Genomic DNA, 11,885 nt, shown 5'->3' on the forward strand with positions numbered 1-11,885 from the left:
GCCACGTTTCACCATGTCGACGCTACTGAGACCGCGCGGGAAAAAGTCGCCGCTCACAAAACCTGACAAATAGAAAGGGAAGCACACCCTTCCACAGCATGCCCGCTCCATCTAGTGACCAATATGCGAACTACATTCCATGCAGCGACTCCCAGAGAAGCGGTAGTCATAAGACTGCACAAAGGAAGGAAGTGGAAGAACGAGAACATGCTGCCATAAAATTACGGGCGCCGGACTTTTGGACAGGCCGCGCACGCCTGTATCTCCAAAACTAATTATCATGTTTGTAATCTTCATCAGTTGTGTTACAATCGTTTAATTTATTGTAAATTTTTTCTTTTGTTGGTAAATGCGTTTCTTTAAATTTTTTCCAAGAATCCATATAATCATATGGATAAACACCTTTTCTAATTACTAAATTAAATATTTCTGGAGAAAAATATTTTTTAATATTTTTAATTGATTTTTCTTTAAATTTGATGAAAGTTTATTGAGAGAAGAAGCCATAAATGTAAATATATCAGCAAATCTTATTTTTAAATTTTTTGTATGTTTATCAAACCTAATGTATTTATTTTCATTGTTTGTTATTAATTATATTTCTTTATTATCATAACCAAGTTCTTTTACAAAAAGATGAAAATCATAATCAGATAAATAATGTATATAAATAGGTACAAAATCATGTTGTTGTAGTTTTAAATTACATTATTGCACAAAGGAGCAATATATTTTTCAGGTGGATGAACATGTTGACGAAATTTTTTATTACTTCTTGTATAATGATATTTACACAATGTACAAAATTTAGAATTATTATGTATTTTGTTTTCTTCAAATGTAAGTGGTTTCATTTCTTGAATTTCAGAATAAATTTTTCCAGTTTCTTCAACTACTTGTTTTATACATTCAATAAATTTTAATGACAATTTGGTCCTCTATAAACAACAGGATCTCTATAATTTCCATATATGTATTTTATGTAGTAACAAAATCCACTTGGTTCATGTTTTTGTTATTTCGTTGCATATGGTTTTTCTGGATTTCGTTCACAATTGTCCAGATTTAAAGATAAACTTTCAAAATCAACATAAATTAAAAAACGAACCTTTTGTGTATATCGATAATTTTTAAAACATACATCTTTTCCTACACCTGGCATTTCAACTTTTAATGGTTTTTTAGTTAAACAGTTTCGTTTTACGTTAATCAAATTTTTCTTTATTACTGAAATGTAGTAAACATAAATCACTAATACATTTTACTTCTTCAGGTTTATTGACTTGACTTTATACAAGTCTAGATAAATGTAACAATACGGTGAATTATTATCTTGCTTGAAATAAAGTAGATTTACATGTTTTCCTTCTTACATTTTGTAATTTTTAATGGACTTACTTGATATTCTTCATCATGAAATGAATAAACATTAATAGATATGTTCATTATATTTCCTATATTTGGAATATGAAAAACTAATACTGGAAATTAAATATTTTCAAGTTTTTTGTCAAGATCAAGACCAAAATTTTTGTACTTTGTTATTCTTTCAGCATTTTTTCTACAGGATACAAGGCTGTTCTTATAGCCCACAGAAAGCACATTTGATCATTATTTTTCACACTAAAACATGCTTTTTATATTTTTTTTTTATCTGGTAAATCAATTGAAGATGATCCTTTTAGTGGAATATATTTATTAATTGCTAGTTGTAAACCAATAATTCTATTTAATATCCATCCTGATCCTTGTGCTTGAAAGTTAGATATTTTTTCTAAAATATCCCTTTACCTTGTTTAAATTTTATTGCTGAAGTCTTTTTCTGTCATAATAATACAGTTTCCTGTTTGTTATCCAAATTCTTGAACTTTTTCATTTATTTCACTTGTTTGTAGTTTATATTCAGAATATAAATTAAAATATATCTTTATACCATGATGTATTTTCAAATAGTCTTTAACAATTTAAAAAACATCTGTGTTTACTGCAGTTTGAAATGATTAGGAGCAAGTATATCTATACTTTTTTCAAAATTTATAGTTTATAATCAGTTTTCAAATGCTTTTTCAACTAAGTAATCTTTAATTGTATTTCTATCTCTTGGTTTCAGTTTTACAAATATATTTGTAGAAAATGGATATATTTTTTTAATGGTTTATCTTCTTTAGTTAGAAAAACATCAACAGTATCATAATATGGTAACTTTTTCCAAAGATCTTCACTTACTTCAGGTGTATAATTTCTAACAATATTTGTATTTTTTTCCCTTACTTCGGGTGTATAATTTCTAACAATATTTGGTAACTGTTTCCAAAAATTATCACATACTTCAGATGTATAATTTCTAACAATATTTGTATTATTTTCACATACTTGATATGTATAATTTCTAACAGTATTTGGTAACTGTTTCCAAAAATTATCACTTACTTCAGATGTATATATAACATTATTTGTATCATTTTCACTTCCTTCAGGTGTCTAATTTCCAACAATATTTGGTAACTATTTCCAAAAATTATCACTTACATCAGATGTGTAATTTCTAACAATATGTGTATTATTTTCTCTTCTGCCAGGTGTATTATTTCTAACAATATTTGTACGATTTTCATTTACTTCAGGTGTATTATATCTAACAATAATAGAACGATTTCTAACAATAAATTTAATTAAATAGGCTTTTCTTAAATTTGAACATCCTCGAAAATTATTTACTTTACAAAATTTACGAAGAGTTGCAACAGTAAATTGTTGTTGTTGTAGTTCAGTAGCAATATATGTACCCATTTTGCTCTTTTATTTATTACAAAGAAATTAAATAGATTTGTAAAAAATGTTTTTTAACAATATTATTACTAACAGAAGGATAAGGATTATTATTTAATAGATAATTAATCAAAAAGAGTATTAGTTTATTATTTAGTTAACAATCAATTAGTTTTTGAAAAACTTATATTTTAAAAGAATTAATTTACTATTTAGTATAACAATCAATTAGTTTACTATTTAGTTTAAGAATGAATAAGTTTTAATTATTTTTTAATTAATCATAAAGGATTATTATTTAATAAATGATAATCATAAAGTTAAAGCTTTCTTAATCTTAATATATTCTAAAGTACATTTCTTACATTTTTATTATGGTTATCTTTATGTGAAGGGTTTATAGAGAAACAATTTAAATCTTTAATTGGTTGACAACTTTTCATTTCTTTGTAGATGTAGATGTTTCTTCAGTTACAACTTCTTCGTTATTCATTCTAGGTGTAGATTTTTGTTCATTCTTCATTTTTAATTATATTTTTAATGTTCTTTATTTCGATTTCGTCGTCAATGTTCCTTAAAATAACATTTATCGACATTTTTTCCACATACACAAGGAATTCTATTTTTATTGTAATTTTTTAGATGATATTTATTTATACATGATCTACATAAAGTTCTATAACCATTTATTGTGTTTTTCTGTAAAGTAAAATTATCAATTGTTTTTTCTGCATTACAATATTTACAAAATTTAAATTTCACAGAAGAATCTTGTCGAACGTGCTCCATTTTCACATAAAATTTTTTTAGATATTTGAAAAAGCAAATTTTTTATAATATTTACAATTTAGAAAGAATTGAAAATATAATTAAAAAACTTCAATGATCAATAGTTCCAAAGAATGCTGCTTCATCTTGAGCATCAAACAAATCAAACATATTATTTATTTTAACGGTTTCTGATATTTTATTTTTAATAATCATTTTACAAAGTGGACAATTGTCTTTTCACATCCATTAATACATTTTTTCTGAAAAATGTGATTGGAGTTTGTTTTAACAAATTGATTATTATTTTCATTACTTAAACAAGTAGGACAATCACTATCTTTTACAAACAGCTCAATTAGTTCATAAGTATCTTTTAGTTTAGTTTGCACTTCGTTTAGATTCCCCATTTATAAGAAATAATTTTTATTAGATTTATAAAGAATAAAAAAATTATTTTCAATGAATCATTTAGCTATAAGTTCAAAATTACAATTTTTTATAAATATTTTGAATACGAAGTACAAATTTATTTTTGTAAAAACTAATAAAAATTTGTCTATATAAATGGAAACTATTTTAATCGAGAAGCCCAACAATTTAAGTATTTCTGAAGTTATTAAAAAAGTAAATGAGCTAGAGATAAATGTTTTGTATGATATTATGAACTGTGAATATTTTTATAGTAGATATCGAGAACAACATTGTCTAGAACTCAATAATGATTATAAAGTTATTTTACCAAAAAGATTTCCTAAATTAATTGGTGATTTGATTATGAAATAATTTAAAAAAGGACAAATAAAATTGAAATATAAAGGAATGAAGAAACTTAAAAATAGAAATATTGAATTTTATGATATAGAGTTTACAATGAAAAATTTTTAAAATAATGTACTGTTGTTAACTAACACATTTAGTTGCTAACTTACGTTCACAATGTGCTTTTTTAAAATAATGTACATTGTTAACTAATACATTTTAATTAATTTACTTATGTTCACAATGTGATGTTTTAAAAATAGTCTACTTTTGTTAACTAATTTATTTTATTTATTTACTTACGTTCACAGTGTAAATTTTTTAAAAATAACTGACTTTTGTTAAATAATATGTGTTATTGTGTTTAAATCATGTTGTAAATTAACTAATGAAGTTATAAATCAGTGGGTTATTATAATTAATTGACTTATTGTAGAAATTAGGTATTTAGTTAACGTTTTAAAATCAGTTAAGTTAATTAAATATACTGAATTTTTAAAAATCTGTCAAGTTACTTATAAAATACAGAATTTATTTTAATATTGAGCTAGTGAGCTCGAAGCTACAAAATGATTCTACTTACACAGTTTTGATGTACCAGGTAGTTTAATACTATAGTTCAATTCTTTTATCTTGGCGGCTCGCGCATGCCCGCCCAGATGCGGGAGATTGCTGTGTTGCCAGTTGCACACGGCGCACGCGCCAAGAGAAGCAGCGCCATAGTATAGCAGCGCCATAGTATAGCATAGTTCGCAAACTTACGTTTAGCGTGTAGCGCACAGTTTATGAAGGAAAGCCACTATAGCCGCATTAACTCTGTCGCTGCTACACAGACGTGCTCCCTGCATTCCACACTGTGCGCGATTTTGTCACTGCACTGCTCGCCTGTGCAGACACATGGTGTTCTGACTGCTTTGACACACTTATCATTCGATTTCACAAAAACTATTTGGCCCAAAAAATAGATTTTTACACATCTTCTTGACTGATACCTTCCCCCCACAAATGACTTAATTTTGTTTCGATGTTCAACGCAGTTATTATGCAGCATTAAATATAGTAAACCATTGCACGAAATTTTGAAGAGTTTGCAGAGGTAAAAGTCCATAGAGTATACTTTCCATATGGTCGATTTTAGTTGCCACAATGTTGAGAATGAAATGTGGACAAGATACCTAAATTTCATATAAAATTTACTGTATAACAATATCTCATTTAATTTAAGTACCACATAGGTGTCGTATGTAATATTGAGAAATATTCCATCTTTCGCGACTGTAACAAAAGTTTTATTTACACTAGGCATGTTTAGCTTTATTTTAAAGCACTTCAATCAACCAAAAGGAAGTAGACAAAATACATTAACCAAATCTGTGGACTTACAAAAACATTAGGACTTGAACATACCGTCTATCAGTGAAGTGCTCTGAGCTATGTCAAATATAATTTTTGTGTGTGGCACACACAAACATCATTTATTTGCTAAAACACTGATCAGCCAACACAAACGTTGAATATTGTGTTACCACAGCACAAAATCACGAAAGGTGACTTGGCAATGGAGGAGACAAAATACTGTCCACTGATGATTTTTCAAAAGAGAGAACAGCGTCTGGTCTAAACAAGTCACTTATTACAGTTGCAGAAGAGGAATATATTTCAATACCATTGGTAAAACTGCGACTGTGGAACAATAACAAGAAAGAGAACATGAGTACCATTGTGTATGTGCCATACCTTTCATTGATTGAAGTGCTCTAAAATAAAGCCAAACGTGCCTGGTGTAAATAAAACTTTTATTACAGTCGCAAAAGACGGAATATTTCTCAATATTACATACGACACCTATGTGGTACTTAAATTAAATGAGATATTGTTATACAGTAAATTTTATATGAAATTTAGGTATCTTGTCCACATTTCATTCTCAACATTGTGGCAACTAAAATCGACCATACGGAAAGTAAACGGTATGGACTTTCACCTGCAAACTCTTCTAAATTTCGTGCAATGGTTTACTACATTTAATGCTGCACAATAACTGCGCTGAACATCGAAACAAAATTAAGTCATTTATGGGGGGAAGGTATCAGTCAAGAAGACGTGCAAAAATTAAATTTTTGGGCAAAACAGTTTTTGTGAAATCGAATGATAAGTGTGTCAAAGCAGTGGGAACACCATGTGTCTGCACAGGCGAGCAGTGCAGTGATGACAAAATCGCGCACAGCGCGGAATGTGGGGAGCACGTGTCTGCAGCAGCGAAAGGGATACTGAAGAGACAAAGCACTACAAATTTCAAAAAATTGCATTCAAACAAATAAAATTCGTGAAGTAAGGCGCTTCAATATTGTTTTTAGATAAAGAAAATATTAAGCACCACACAAGGTTTGAACTCATAACCTTTCACATAGCCGCCCAACACCTTTTTTTTTGCATTTTTTTCGTTATTGATCGTTGTGTTTGGTCGTTGCGGACGTCGCAAGACATCCTGTTCAAGTTCTGTGGTTGATTCTTCCACTCAGTTTTTTATTACAGAGGCCAACCGGGTCTACCATGTGGGCGATACCTTAACCGTTACGCTAATGCAACTCGTCTGACATCAAAACTCCATGAGGATCCTAACACGTCACGCAAAATACTGACAAACACTGTTGGTATGATTATGAATTACTCATGCTTCGTCGAAGTACAATAGGAAATAAACAATTACCGCTGTTCTTTATTGCTAAAAAGCGGTTCGTGAGATTGATACAAACACCTTTCCTTGCTATCGCCTGAATTAAGAGTCTTATTGCTTGTTTGGTTTAATTAATTAATAGAATATGAAGCAATTTGTATAAAGAATGCTTTTTTTCAAACATTCTATAAAAGAAAATCTGCCATCAAGACATTGCTTTTGTTCTATTGCTTTATTTATGACTGAACGTTTCTAAAACTGACGACACTCGTCCGTACTCTGCACTGCAATCGAGAGCTGGCAACATCGTTTTCTGTTCATTGGCTGACTGTGTTTTGTGACGTCAGATGCGCAGAACGAACCTAAACTCGGCCGCCAACATAAATGACGCGCACTTTAGCGCACACTCTGCTGCAGAGTGAAAATCTCATTCTGGGAACAGAAAAGTAAATTACCAGAGAAAGTCAGCTGCAAAGGAACTATGGGCTCCAAGACCAGATCCATTGATAGAGAGAGTGGCGAAATCAAATGAGCGTAACTCCAACCAAACATTTAATCAGGAAGTGTACAACTATCAGAAGTTGGTGGGTATGTGTGCAGTGTAAGAATATCTGATTTTCAGCCTGGAAGTAAATTCGTGGACTAATACATATGTTAGGGATCGTGTACATTCGTCTGAAAAAATTGAAAAGCATGAAAACTCCCACTTACACAAAATGAGAAATGGAGAGTTGCGAACACTTACACATTATTTTGAACTTGTCCTAAACTGCACTTAATTATGTAAAAAACAACAAAATTCAACAAAAACTTTCTTTTGTCAGATAAGTTAGGCATATTATTAATATTATTATTACTGTTGTTATCGTTATTGTTATTATTATTATTATTGGCAGTGCCTGTAGTTGTATAAATCCACTGAGAAACGTAAGTGTTATATAGCAGATGCCGTTAATTTCACACTCTCAAATTTATCTGAATTTGTGAACACCCAGAATGCATACTCACAAGCCGCCACTGACTAAATGCATATCTTAACCTATGGTTAAGAGAAACATTACATACAGGTCATACTAAAGTAAACATTTATTTCTGTGATTGGATTCACTGTATCTTTGGCATTATCCATCTCTGCCAACAAGTCATTTCAGACATCCACCATATTTCAATATATTTCAAATGCAAGCCCGGCCCTTGTCTACCGTAGTTATCTACTCCGTTAGCAAATCAGAATAGCGGCTGCAGCGTGGAGATGAACCCCATAATTTTATCATTACAACAGCTCCGTTTTCTCGCTACCTCGCCGGCGGCGACGTTCATGGTTTTCAGGCGTCTCTTCCTCAGACTGTCATGGCTTTTTGCTACGCCATTTTGGCTTTGAAGCATAGCTTCTTTTGCTTTTACTACATTCCTCTACATTCGTGTTCATACGGTCGGTACTCCTACTTCGGTACTGGAGCGTGTCGTAGGTAACACGCTCTTTCTTCTTCTCATGCTCTAAAACAGCTAGGTCAGCCCGCATTAATCTTAAAGTTTCCACGTCGTTCTTTTGGACACCAAGGAGCGTTTGTTCTAGCACTGTTGGCCTCGAGTTTAATTATAACTGGATCTGTTCGCCGCTGTTTGCGGATGAGCCAGACATCGATTCTTTTCACGAATTATGTGCAACTGGAAACATTCGAGCTCTAGTAATGCTCAAGTGTACCCCGTTCTGTTACGCCGCAGACCAATATGACTTCATTCACAATCGTTGCGCAGTTTTGTATTACTGGCAACTCCAGCAGCTTCACCACTCAAGTGACTACTAATAAATTTTAGTTGTCCTCGGATAGACCAGGAGTGTGTTAAGCTACTTTTAAATTGGACCATCCAAGTTTGGAAACGTAGACCCCTGCCTACAGTGTATGTCAAAATTTTCTGTAAAGATTTTATCAAATTACTTCTCGTATATAGACACAGACCCCTGAAGCCATATCCGCTTCTCTAATAGAGCCTCCCTTCTGTACCAAACAGAGCTACGCCATCCGATTGAAGGTTCTCACGCACAATATTCACATTTTCAGATACTTTTAAAAGCGGCTCCGTCACATTCGGTCGCTTGATTCCTCTTTTAAAATTTTCAAAATCGCTTTTCACTGAAACTACCTCCTCAGTTACAAGTAACTGCACCAGCTCTGTACTTTCTAAAGCTGGTCCTCTCTCCAGATTTTGCACTCCTTGTGCAAGATTCTCGTTATTGCCTGCTGTCGTCTGCACCTCTTTTCCTTGGGAGTGGAGTAGTCTATCTGTACCGCTTTTTACTCATTTCGAGCGGTTCTCTGTTTGCTCTTTGACAATGTAGAACGAGATTCGTTTTTCCTTTCTTGATCGGCCATCTTCTCCCAAAACTGCTCTCGTTCTTTCTTCGTTTATGCCCTCTTTGCATCAGCTTTCGCTTTCCTCCATTCTCTTTAGCCATTGTTTAGCCCATAGTGGCATGTCTCCCGTAGATCCAGAAATCGAAGTGGCCGGTGCACTGTTCGTTTTGCTTTCGTCAACCTGGCCACTTCCACTCCGCTCATAAACTTGTTCACTTCTCTGGGTTTCAGGCACGATAACTGTTGCTACTGTCTCCCCATTGGGAAGTTCTTCAATAACTTATTCCGTCTCTACTGGACTTTTGTCTCACATAATTTTTCTAGCTCTCTCGAAATACACTGCTGGCCACCGTAAATGCAACACCCTGAAGGAAGCATCCGAATCAAGTGAAATTTACACCATGGGTTTGCAGCGATGAGATATGCAACTGATTAGAATTTCAGCGCAGACGCACATCACGCGCGCCTGTGGCGCCACCTCATAGCGCCATTTAAGGCTTGGCGATTTCGACGAGTGTACGTTCGGCACGTGTGTTTACCTTGTGGTTGTTTCATAAGACGATCAGTTATGCCTCGTAGACAACAGCGAACATCGTTTGATCAAGTATCCGAGTTCGACAGAGGAAGGATAGTGGCTTACCGAGATTATGGATTATCATACAGAGAAATCGCTAGTCGTGTTGGACGAAACCAAACAACTGTAATGCGGATATGTGACCGTTGGATGCAGGAGGGTACGACGAACCGACGTGGTCGATCGCATTCACCTCGGTGCACCACTGCACGTGCTGATAGGCAAATTGTGCGCATGGCAGTGACGGATCGCTCAGTGACATCCCGAACCATAGCACAGCACATTGCGTCTGTAACGCATCATCCAGTGTCTGCGCGTACCATTCGACGCCGTTTACAGCAGAGTGGTCTGTCCGCAAGACGTCCATTGCTTCGTCTACCATTGACGCAGGACCACAGACGTCTCCGTCGCCAATGGTGTGATGACAGACGGATGTGGACGGCAGAATGGAATGACGTTGTCTTTACTGACGAGGCACGCTTCTGTCTGCAGCACCACGATGGTCGGATTCGAGTGTGGAGACACCGTGGAGAGAGGATGCTGGACAGCTGCATTATGCACCGCCACACTGGTCTCGCACCGGGTATTATGGTATGGGGCGGTATTGGATATTACTTTCGCACGCCTCTAGTACGCATTGCCGGTACTTTAAATAGCCGGCGCTACATATCCGAGGTGCTGGAGCCAGTTGTCCTTCCTTACCTTCAGGGCTCGGCCACAGCCATATTTCAACAGGATAATGCGCGACCACACGTGGCACGCATTGTCCAAAGGTTCTTCGCCAATAACCAGATTGACTTGCTTCCCTGGCCGGCTCGCTCTCCGGATCTTTCGCCGATAGAAAACATGTGGTCCATGGTTGCTCAACGAGTGACCCAGATTACATCCCCAGCTGCCACACCAGATGATCTTTGGCAACGTGTGAAAGCTGCTTGGGCTGCTGTACCCCAGGAACACATCCAACGTCTCTTTGACTCAATGCCGAGACGTGTGGCAGCGGTGATCTCCAACAATGGCGGCTACTCTGGCTACTGATTCTGGCAGGATCCACATGTCACAGACGTCTGTAAACGTAATCATTTGATACTTGGTCAACATGTTATCTACAAAATAAATTTTGTTGTGCTACCTCTTGTCTTTCTTGGTGTTGAATTTATGGTGGCCAGCAGTGTAGTATGATTTGCTTTTGCCATAATCTAAAACGATGCAAATCTAAAATGTTGTTCGATGAACATACACCACAAGAAAGGTGATAAACAAATAAACTCCCTGTACACTTAAAATATCTTTACACACAGTTTTATCTGTCTTCACACTCAACATCATTAAGTGAACAAAAAAAAAACAAATTAAAAAAAAGACATTAATATTCCTCGCTAGAAAGCTGCTGCTGCCAAAAGAAGTATGCAAGAGAGCGAATCAGTGAACGCAAAATGGGCGATACAGCAATATGTGTACACTAAATTGCGTTTCACTGCGCCGTTTCTAACTGTGTTTGTCGTACTATTCCATAGTTAAGAATCCTGGATCAAGGTAGACATGAAATGTGCAACTTGTAGGGATCTTTGCTGTAAGAGTGACGTCCTGGGGCTTGGAAGTGGAGAGTGCTATCTGCCTGGTCGAAGAGTTCCTAACCTAACAAAGAAAGAATGACAGAAATATCATAATACCAATTTGTTTTTCAATTTAATACCCGTGTGCACTAATACACTTGCCAGCACGCTCAGATAACTTCTGAAAACCATTCAAATAAAAGGTCTTCGATTTCGAGTCCAATCAAGCATTCACAGTATTAATCACTGAATCATCACTGTCAAATCGTCGCTCTTTGAGATCTTTATTTTAGGTTTGGGAAGAGAAAAAAGTCTGATGGAGCCAAATCTGGGGAATATGGCGGATGACATAACAATTCGAGCCTGCAGTCACGCAGAGATTCCCTTGTTGCGAGGGCTTTTCGCACCAGTGTGTTGTCCTGGTT

The sequence above is a fragment of the Schistocerca americana genome, chromosome X, assembly GCF_021461395.2.
Source record: "Schistocerca americana isolate TAMUIC-IGC-003095 chromosome X, iqSchAmer2.1, whole genome shotgun sequence".
Taxonomy (NCBI): domain Eukaryota; kingdom Metazoa; phylum Arthropoda; class Insecta; order Orthoptera; family Acrididae; genus Schistocerca; species Schistocerca americana.